Genomic DNA, 10,139 nt, shown 5'->3' with positions numbered 1-10,139 from the left:
CCACACACATTTGGGAAAACTCTGTACAGAGATGATTATTAAATCTATAATGAAAAATGGATTTCCCTACAGAGAGAGAATAATTGGAGAAAAATTGAGATAGAAGGGAAAAAGTCTCCCAGGAATACTTATATTCACATTGTGGATAGTAAGGTTTATCCAGTGAAGGAGCTAAGAAGAAATTGGAACAATGTGATCCTTTTTAAAAGGAAGTCATTACAAAGATTGCTAAACAAAATACATGTCTATTGAACTAGAAGATACTTGCAGCATTGGTCATAAAATATGACTTTAAAAAAAACAGCATTATGTAAAAATAATGTGCTATTAAAAGGTCCTTTGGAAAAGGGGCTGATTTATGTTGAACTTTGCCTCCATTTGCTTAGTAACTCTGCTCTTGCTCCAAACTCAGCAGACCAAAAGCTAATGTGGTGCACCCTCTTTAGATGGCAGTTTAGCAATTCTCTATTCTTACTGGAGTGTATCCAGTATCCAGGATCAGGGATCTCTAGCCTAAGTGAATTATTACAGTAGCCTTTACGATTACACATCCCATGGTCCCAAGGGGACTCTACTGAATACTTTTTTTCTCCAATTTATTATATATCCAGTCATGTTTGAGTACTCATTATATATCTAAGCTCCCAGCATTTGTCTGGCTCTTTGATGAGTCCAGTTCTTAATTATCTTTTTTTAAATTCATTAATTTTTTTTTCAGAATACATTTTTAATCACTTAGCATCATATTGCTGACACCATCACACCCTGATACGAAACCTGCTTCTACCTCTTACCAGCCACATGACTTTGAACAAATTATTTCACCTCTCTGTGTCTTTGTGCCTCAGATCCCTTATTTGTAAAATGAGGGTTATGACAATAGTATGAACCTCATTGAATGAGGCCTTGCACATAATATGTGCTTTATAAGTATAATCTATTATGATTATTTGTTTATTTGTTTTTTAAAGATTTTATTTATTTATTCATGGGAGAGAGAGAGAGAGAGAGAGAGAGAGAGAGGCAGAGACACAGGCAGAGGGAGGAGCAGGATCCATGCAGGGAGTCCAACATGGGACTCCATCCCAGGTCTCCAGGATCAGGCCCCGGGCTGAAGGCAGCGCTAAACCACTGAGCCACCCAGGCTGCCCTATTATGATTATTTTGAAGAAATATTAAATACTCCAGGATGAAAAAGACATATTTATTCCCCGCCTTCAGGAAGCTCACACTATAATAATGGAAATAAATGTTTAAGCAAATCACAGAAAATATAGCATCACTGTTGTATTAGGGAGATGTTTACTAGGTACAGCATTTGAACACACAAAGTACTGGATCAGCTTTGCTTGGGGTGCAGGGGGTGTGGGAGATCCAGGTTAGGTGTGACAAGAAAAGACAATCTTCTACAAATGCAATGAAACGCCGGGACACCTACACCCCGATGTTTATAGCAGCAGTGGCCACGATAGCCAAACTGTGTAAGGAGCCTCGGTGTCCAACGAAAGATGATGGATAAAGAAGATGTGGTTTATGTATACAATGGAATATTACTCAGCTATTAGAAATGACAAATACCCACCATTTGCTTCAACGTGGATGGAACTGGAGGGTATTATGCTGAGTGAAGTAAGTCAGTCGGAGAAGGACAAACATTGTATGTTCTCATTCATTTGGGGAATATAAATAATAGTGAAAGGGAATATAAGGGAAGGGAGAAGAAATGTGTGGGAAATATCAGAAAGGGAGACAGAACGTAAAGACTGCTAACTCTGGGAAACGAACTAGGGGTGGTAGAAGGGGAGGAGGGCGGGGGGTGGGAGTGAATGGGTGACGGGCACTGGGGGTTATTCTGTATGTTAGTGAATTGAACACCAATAAAAAATAAATTAAAAAAATAAATAAATAAATAAAAAAGAAAAAAAAAGAAAAGACAATCTTCACATGCTACTTGAGAGATTACTAGGCTTATGCCAAATTATGTATTTTTGTAATGTCTTATTAGTAGAGAAGGGGAAATTAAATGGGAATCATTATCATGTGGATATTTGTGAATGAAAGCTGACCAAATGGATAGGGCACATTATGAAAAACAGAGAAAAAAACAGAAAAAGTGAAAATAGCAAATTATGGATGTTTTTCAGGAATAAATGATAAATTCTATGCTTTAAAATATTTTGTTTTGCCATTGTATTTGGAAAGATAGCATGTTAATAGGCATAATGTGATAATGTGAGAATATGAATATAAGCCTGAGAACCAAATCTGAAAATGTTTTGAAATTTACACATTGCTCTGCAGTAATACTGTTTTATACGCAGAAGTTTTATATAAACTACAAACCCAGATATTATTTTTATAACCAAATAGAGCTAAAGAAGTCACTCTTCATAAACATTAAAAATAAACGTTAAAATGTATATTTGACATTATATACTCAATCTATGGCTTTAACCACTTCTTAAAATTTTTACTTGCAAAGTATTTTCACATTGTCTGGAAGCAAGTTAATATATAATAATGGTAGGTTGTTTGTATTTTTAATCCTACTATTTTCAAAAATGGTCTTGGGACAGCCAATAAACAAAGGTGGGCATGTGTATTTCTTTACTAATTACTAGATTGAATGATTATGTTTTCCTCATAAATATTTAAGATGTCAAGAAACATAAATGTAAGTACTTACTTAAAAATGTGTAATAATATTTAAAATTGTAGTTCTATTGTCATTCAGTTTCCCTGGCCAGTTTATGCCATCTATCCCAAAGGGAGTATGAAAAGTTTCTGGATACAGATTGAATCACAAGAGTGTATCCTAATTGGGGCAGCCCTGGTGGCTCAGCGGTTTTAGCGCCACCTTCGGCCCAGGGTGTGATCCTGGAGACCTGGGATTGAGTCCCACGTTGGGCTCCCTGAATGGAGCCTGCTTCTCCCTCTGCCTGTGTCTCTGCCTCTCTCTCTGTTTCTTTCATGAATAAATAAATAAAATCTTAAAAAAAAAAAAGAGTGTCTTAATTCAAAAGTTACAGCATGAGTTTTTGAAATAAAAATGTCTTTTTTTGGTAGAGCACTCCTACTCTTCTAATATATAGCTGTTTGAGAACTAAAGGGATCCTATCTGGTAAAGGAGGTGAAGGGTGGAGAATAGGGCTGGAATTGGGAACCAACCTTGGATATAATCTTGACTTATCCTTTCCCAGCCATATTCGGTTGGCCAATGACTTAACCTATATGCCTCAGTCAGTATAATCAGGGAAATGGATGTCCTGACAATAATCGTGACACTGAAAATTACTAATTTTCACTGAAAGTTACTAATATAGTAACTAATTGTCCTTTGATGTTGGAAACTGTTCCTCAGATAGTTGAGATACATGCTTTTTTCCCCATCTCCAGAAAATCATTTCCAGATATTGAAGCACAATTTTATTCCCCATGAGTTGTTCTTGTTATTATTATTGTTGTTGTTGTATTATGGTGAAAATGATGAAGATGACACATGATTTAAATGTGACTCCAGCTTCTCTCCTGTGCAGAGATGATTTGACAGCTAATTATGAAATACAAAACTTGGAGACTAAATTTTGGAGAATCAAATACCTTAAAGTAAATTTCAAATAAAAAAATATTTGAAGGTATAATTTCGTGCTTGAGTTTAGTCACTTTGATTCTTATATGTCCTACTTAAATAGTTCCTTCATTTTTTAAAATCCCTTTAAAATCTCTATAATAATTTACTGCAATCCATGTAAGATTTTTTGAGTTAAAAAATTCATAAGGTATGTCAGCAATGTTATAAAATAATTAGCAGAATAAATGCTACAGAGGATGTGGAATTTTTTTAATACACACATGAACATACACACGCACAGAAACATAAACAACATTAAATAAAAATGAACAAAGACATGTTTATCTCTTTAACACAAAAGCTGACAAGATAATGCACATAGAACAGACTTGAAAGGCTTTTAAGATACAGACTAAATATAGTTATAAATCTGAGAATGCGTTTTAATCTAAAATGAACCCCAAATAAATATGACAGCTTCACACTGCTTATACATATTAACCCTCACTGAGAACGAAGGCACATATTTGTAAGAAGAATATGTAAAGACTGATATGTTGTCTATGATTTTCAGAATCATGAAAAATTTATGGTTACATATGCTTGTAACTCATGACTTAGACTTCAGTATACTTTTCCTCTTTGATCAGTTGAGATAACAAAGCCAAACCAAATCTAATTTGGGGAGGGAATGAAGGCAGTTTATAATACTACAGATTTCCATTTTCATAAGTATTTTAAGAACCTTGCAAATTATTTTTATGAGGCTATTTCCTTCTAAATCTGTAAGGACTTACACAAAGTTGTTTTTAGATATGGTTCAAATATATCAATAGCTTAAAATTGTAACAGGCAAAGGATTTTTTTTTTTTAACATAAAATTCTTGAACATAAGATTCTTGGTGTTAGGGGGTGATTTTTACATAAAAACTCTCTAAATTACATTACAATGAGCCAAAAAAAGAAATGGAAAATATGCGCAAGTTAACTTATAATTGATTTTGGTTCCAATTCTTACCAAATGGACATCTTTAGCTATTAATATTGGCAATGTAATGGGTGATAATTAAATTCCATGGCTATAACATATGAATTCCTAAATGTAAATGTATTTTTCTTTGGTTTAGGAAACCCAACAAAAGGGCAAATTCCTTCAAAATGCTTTCCATCTGAAATTAAATATCCTCATTTAACTTGTGTGATTTAATGTAAATGTTTAAGTAAAATTTTACAAGTGATAGTGACTTTCATTTTAAGAATTTTCATGAATAAATTCTCAGTTGGCAGACTCATCATTATAAAATTATGAGCTTGTTTCAAAAATATTTTTTCTTTAATTTTTGTTGTAGTTTGAACATAAGATACTGTTTAGCTGCTGAGCAAAACATGTTGAGTGATATTTGAATTAAATGCTCATCTAAAGAATTAGATACTAGACTTATGTAAGCCATGCAGATGGCAACAACTTCAAATTACCAAACTGCAATTTGTTAATGGTTTTGATTTGACACTGAAAATACAGATAGAGAGACTGATCAGATACCAAATAAATTTATATAGACAAGCACAATTTACACAATCTAAATTTTGAGAGAGAGAAAAACATGAGTCCATATTTACGGAGGGTGTTGATGAATGTTATCAGGTATGTGCTCTTAAGTTAAGAACGGTTGGGACAGAAATATAGAACTCTTGAATGTCATTGTTATCCATATCCTCACAATAAATAGTATTTCTAAGTGAATGAAATCAAAGAACTGCATGCTTTAAAGAAAATATACTTAATCCTCAGAATAGAGGTTTCAAATTTAGCCCTTACCTTCCGTTTATTTTTAGTCAAGATACATTCAATAAATGTTTTTTCTTAGATAGAATGAATGAGTAACTGAATGATGGAAAGTTAGAAGACAGAACTACTTTTCTAATGTTTTGAGACGAGGAAACAAGTTTGGAACTAAATGCCAAAAACTTTTTCTGCATCAAGTGGCACTCCAGTGCACAAACTCATTCCTTCAAACCATTTTTTAAAGAAGACACAATGTTACATTATGTTTTAAATAATCCTATGAAGCTTCCTTGCATCATTGCCATGAGATAGTCCTAGTATCCATATACTCCAGTTGAGAAGACAGAGACAAAGGGAGGCGTGAAACAAGGAGAGATAAAGCTAGAATCCTGGTTTTTGACTCCCTCCCAAGTGCTTAATCCTCTCCCCCACACTCCAATTTACAATAAAATGAAATTGGCACATTAACCTGAAAGGAAAAAAAAAAAGAAAGAAAAATGACCAAATTCGTTCAGGGAATTCAGGCATATCCAATGAAGTAACAGTGAGTCTATGCTTATCCGAAAAGGAATTCGGTTGTGATAATAGCACAGCTGACTTATACCTACTGGGGAAAAAAGGCAATTAAAGAATAGTCGGGAAGCGCTTGAGATGGAATTCAACTAGAGAATTGGTTTGTGCTCATTGTAAAGTGACTTTAAAAAGAGATTCTGATGAGCAAACATATTAAAAATAGTGTTCTCACTCTTCCTTCTCCATTGAAGAACCTCCCACTTGCTACAGAAATTCTATAAATTGTGCGGCTCTTTAAGTACATGGAGGAGTATCACACATTTGCGATTATTGGGTCAGAATATGTGAGTCACGCAGAACTAGAGCTTCGCAGAAAAATTTTTATTTCATTGGAGAAATTCTTAGTCATTTGTTACAGTTATTGAGAAGACTCTGAAACTGTCAGACGTGTCTTTGACAGAGCGAACGGTAGTCCAAGTGCCCTCCAAGCAAGAACTCTCGTGAAAGACAGGCCAGAAATAGATGGGATAACACGGAGAAAAAGCAAAAAGGCAAGATGAATGAAACTAAAAAATGAGGGACCATATATGAAAAATGGCAGTTGTACTTAAGGGCAGAAAGAGAATGGAAAATGGTAAAGCAAGAAGGAAATTGATAGAGACAGGATGTATAGTGAGTACACAAATTCTTATGATCGAGATTCACTCCAGGCACTTCCTTGCTTGCACTGGGTAGTAACTTGTCATTTGTGTTAGTCTCCATGCCTGAATACCATATTTATAAATATGTTTGAACCTTCATGTACTTAGAGTGCCATATGCTGTCTATGAGCTGCTGTTATTTTAAAACATAGAAATAGAGAAAATATAATTTATTGATAGAACCTAATCGAATTTCCAGCATCACAGTCTAACCAAAGCAATACATTAAGAGAATGAACCCCTCCTTTTAATGGAATTTGATACAGCTTTCACAAACCATTTAATACATCTCTTGATTTTTATTCAAAATGTCATGATGATTCATTTATACTTACCCCGTCTTTCATGTTGGTGATGAAAACTAAACCAATTTTAAGTATTAGAACCCCTTGCACAAAATTATTCTATTTTTAAACGTATATTTACCTCATTCTTCTATTTCCTTTAATAAGCCTACTTTGAGTTCATATAAAATTTGTGAGACTTCACTAATAAACTCTCCAAAGTTCATAGTATATTACTAATAAACCACATTGTCAACTAAAATTGCTAAGACAGAGAATTTATACAACTAATTTAAGACACCTACTTACTTCATCCAAATTAGAGGTAACTGGAATATTTGCCTAAATTACACTTCATTTTACATGGCAGATTAGAGGGCTCTCAAAGTGAAAGAGATAATAAATTCTATCCAGCTTAAAAACAAATTAACCCACAGATACATTTCAAGATAGAAGTGGTTCTTGAGTTATTTAAATTTACTAGATTCATAATTCTGAGATGTAATGAGATAGGGAATAGAAAGAAAGGGAGAAAACACATTGAATTCTATTCTAATTAGTTTTAGTAAGGGTTCTTTTTAAATGGTATGGTCAAGGTGTTGTATTGCAATCATCGTGTAGGGTTATTCTACTGTTAATGTTTGTCTGCATTTGCTTAATTTATTACCATGACCACTAAAATATTTAGAGTATTTGCAGAGTGGAAAGTCAAGATTACTGTATTTTTAAGCAGATGCATTTGCATACTCACTCATTAAACGTTAAATATATTAAACCCCACAAAACTTTTAAAAGAAATTTTAATGTGCCTTTTTGAAGAACTAAAAGATCTTAATAATTTTAGAATTTACCTGCAAAAGACTGTCTACATATTAAAATGATCACCTTTATAAAAAGTCTTAATCAGAACTTCAAGGGTTTTAGTTTCTCTTTAGATCTCTTGGCAAAACAGTAAATGAGCACACTTTTGAACATGTAAGCCTGGAAATTGTGTTCCCTTATGGACTTTTAAAAGCAAGTCACCATTCTGGCTCTTTAATAGGTCTATAAAAGCAACTGACCTCCCAACACACAGTGCAATGGCTACTGATAGCAATGTAGGACATTTCTATCTACCAAAAAATAAGAAATGTGATAAATTCAGTCTTATTTCTTCATATGCCCAAAGCACTTAATGATTGTAGATTTGGAATATCAAAAATGTTACTCTGGCTAAATATTATTTTAGCTAAAAAAACTGTTATTTCTACTCTACTACGTTTATACTTAGTTGACATAGAAACTGAGCAAAGATGTCCTTGTTTGATAGAAATAGGTTTGGGAATACACTTAAATATACTTTTTGATTTCTCATTATTATTAGTTTGAAGAACTATTCAGTAAAAAAAAAATAAAGATCTTTGCCTTTTGTAAGAACATGTTTTATGTATGATTGAAGTTTTTACAACACTCCGAAAAAGCCATCCGATGTTAGATTTAAAAATAAAATCAAAAGCATTTTCCGACATAGTACACATGAAAAATTGGAAATTCCAATATCTTCAATAGAAGTTGTAGAAAGTGTATGTCTCCTTGGAGTTTGACACCCACTTAACACAGCAGAAAATAAGGTACTATACTGTAAACAAAAAAGTACAGTAAAGGACAGTTGTAAATTTACATAAGAATAGTTCATAAACATTTTGGTCTTTCCATAACAGTTTTTATATAAAATGAATAAAAAAACCTTTAAACAGCTGTCATCACTCTTGTTTGACCACTTTTCACTTATATGCACACAGACATATTTATATAGCAATATATTGATGCACCGTTACATGGATATTAGACTATGATTACTGCTTTGTAACTGAGATGTGCATTATCCAATCAACATTATCCATAGTTGAAATACTCTTACATTAATGTATTCTTGTCATGTTGTATCTATAAAAACATGAAAATATAACTTTACATTATTTCAATTATTTACATTAGTTCAAGCTTGACAGAGAAAAATTGATAAGCTACAATTTTTAGAAGAGTAGGCCCAGAGGTACAATAAATAGCATTGATTGTATAGAGTCATCTTTTTCATTTTTAAAAACTCATTTTAAGTACAATATGGAAACAATTAGTCTGCAATTTGGTCATTCTAGCATTTATTATTAAAACTTAAAGTGCACCTCCAACATTCCTGATGAGGAGAAATGCACTAAAATTATATTGTATTATCTTGGAATTTGTGATCAGGGACAGTTAAATTTGGTAAAGAACATCATGATACCACATGCCACCATGTTCCATGGAAGGGGCTGTTGTCTAATCCTACATTCTCTCTCCCTTCTGTGAAACATAATCAATAAAATTGTCTTCATGGCCCTTAGTAAGATACCAAGCACTACATGAAGGCTTACTTGCGGAAGTAACGAGAATAAAAATATATATATATATAAAGATAACTACTGGGTGTTAACAACTGTTTAAAACCCTAAATTAATTTTATTTTAGAGGGCTTTATGAAAAATAAATGGCCTTTTATGAAGGGAAAGAGAGCTCTTTAAATTTTTTAACTAGAGAAATATAAGCTCTTTAGTCAAAAATTACAGAAATGTGATGTTTTATCCCCAACTGGGCATGTTAAAAGAGCCATTCCACCTGAGGAATAAGTATAAATACAATATATTTGGGTTGTTTTTATCAATGCCAATGGGAAGTCACTACATTGCAGGTGACTCAAAAGTGCTTAAATCATTTCTAATATGTAAGGTTTATGACAGCTTTTATAATTTGGAAAACAAAAAGTTAGATTTAGTTTACGGAATTTGATCTGTGGGGAACTATTTAAAAAGCTGCTTTCTAGGCATTCCTAACTTCATTTATAACCACTATTCTCTTCTGCAAGCTCAAACAGTTTAAAATGGAACCTCACATATTCTGATATTCGTTTTTTAATATTAGCTTTTTAAATCTATTAGCATTTATCTACATAGATTAAATGCTTTATGTTAAATATTTCTTTATAGTAAGACATACTAAAAACAGATTCAGATATTGTTTTGGGACAAGTTTCTACTCTAGAAACCACCTGGCCTTCTAAAAAGGGGCAATTTTCTCTGGGAACCTAGCAATTTGATAACCTCTTTAAACTCATTTGATTTATGACCAAACTGTAGCTAAGCAAAATCAATTGGACCACTTGCAAATAAAACAATAGAAAAATGTTTATTTCAAATGTCAAGCATCGCCAAGTAATTTTATATTAACACCAAATGTTAAAGAATAGGATACATTAAAGTTTTAAT

General features: G+C 32.8%; 1 protein-coding gene across 3 annotated transcripts in view; it reads right to left on the bottom strand.

Annotated features, from left to right (window-relative positions):
- Window positions 1-8,254: 8,254 nt before the first annotated feature.
- Window positions 8,255-10,139, bottom strand: part of GRIA2 (glutamate ionotropic receptor AMPA type subunit 2) — a 151,831-nt gene continuing 149,946 nt past the window's right edge. For all 3 annotated transcript variants that reach the window (XM_038559094.1, XM_038559096.1, XM_038559095.1), the window contains one exon: window positions 8,255-10,139. This exon is cut by the window's right edge and continues 759 nt beyond it. The gene's annotated coding sequence lies outside the window, so the exon portion shown is untranslated.

Source organism: Canis lupus, chromosome 15, assembly GCF_011100685.1.
Source record: "Canis lupus familiaris isolate Mischka breed German Shepherd chromosome 15, alternate assembly UU_Cfam_GSD_1.0, whole genome shotgun sequence".
In the NCBI taxonomy this organism is placed as follows: Eukaryota; Metazoa; Chordata; class Mammalia; order Carnivora; family Canidae; genus Canis; species Canis lupus.
Note: the sequence above shows the minus strand (reverse complement) of the source record. Positions and strands in the feature narration are given on the sequence as shown.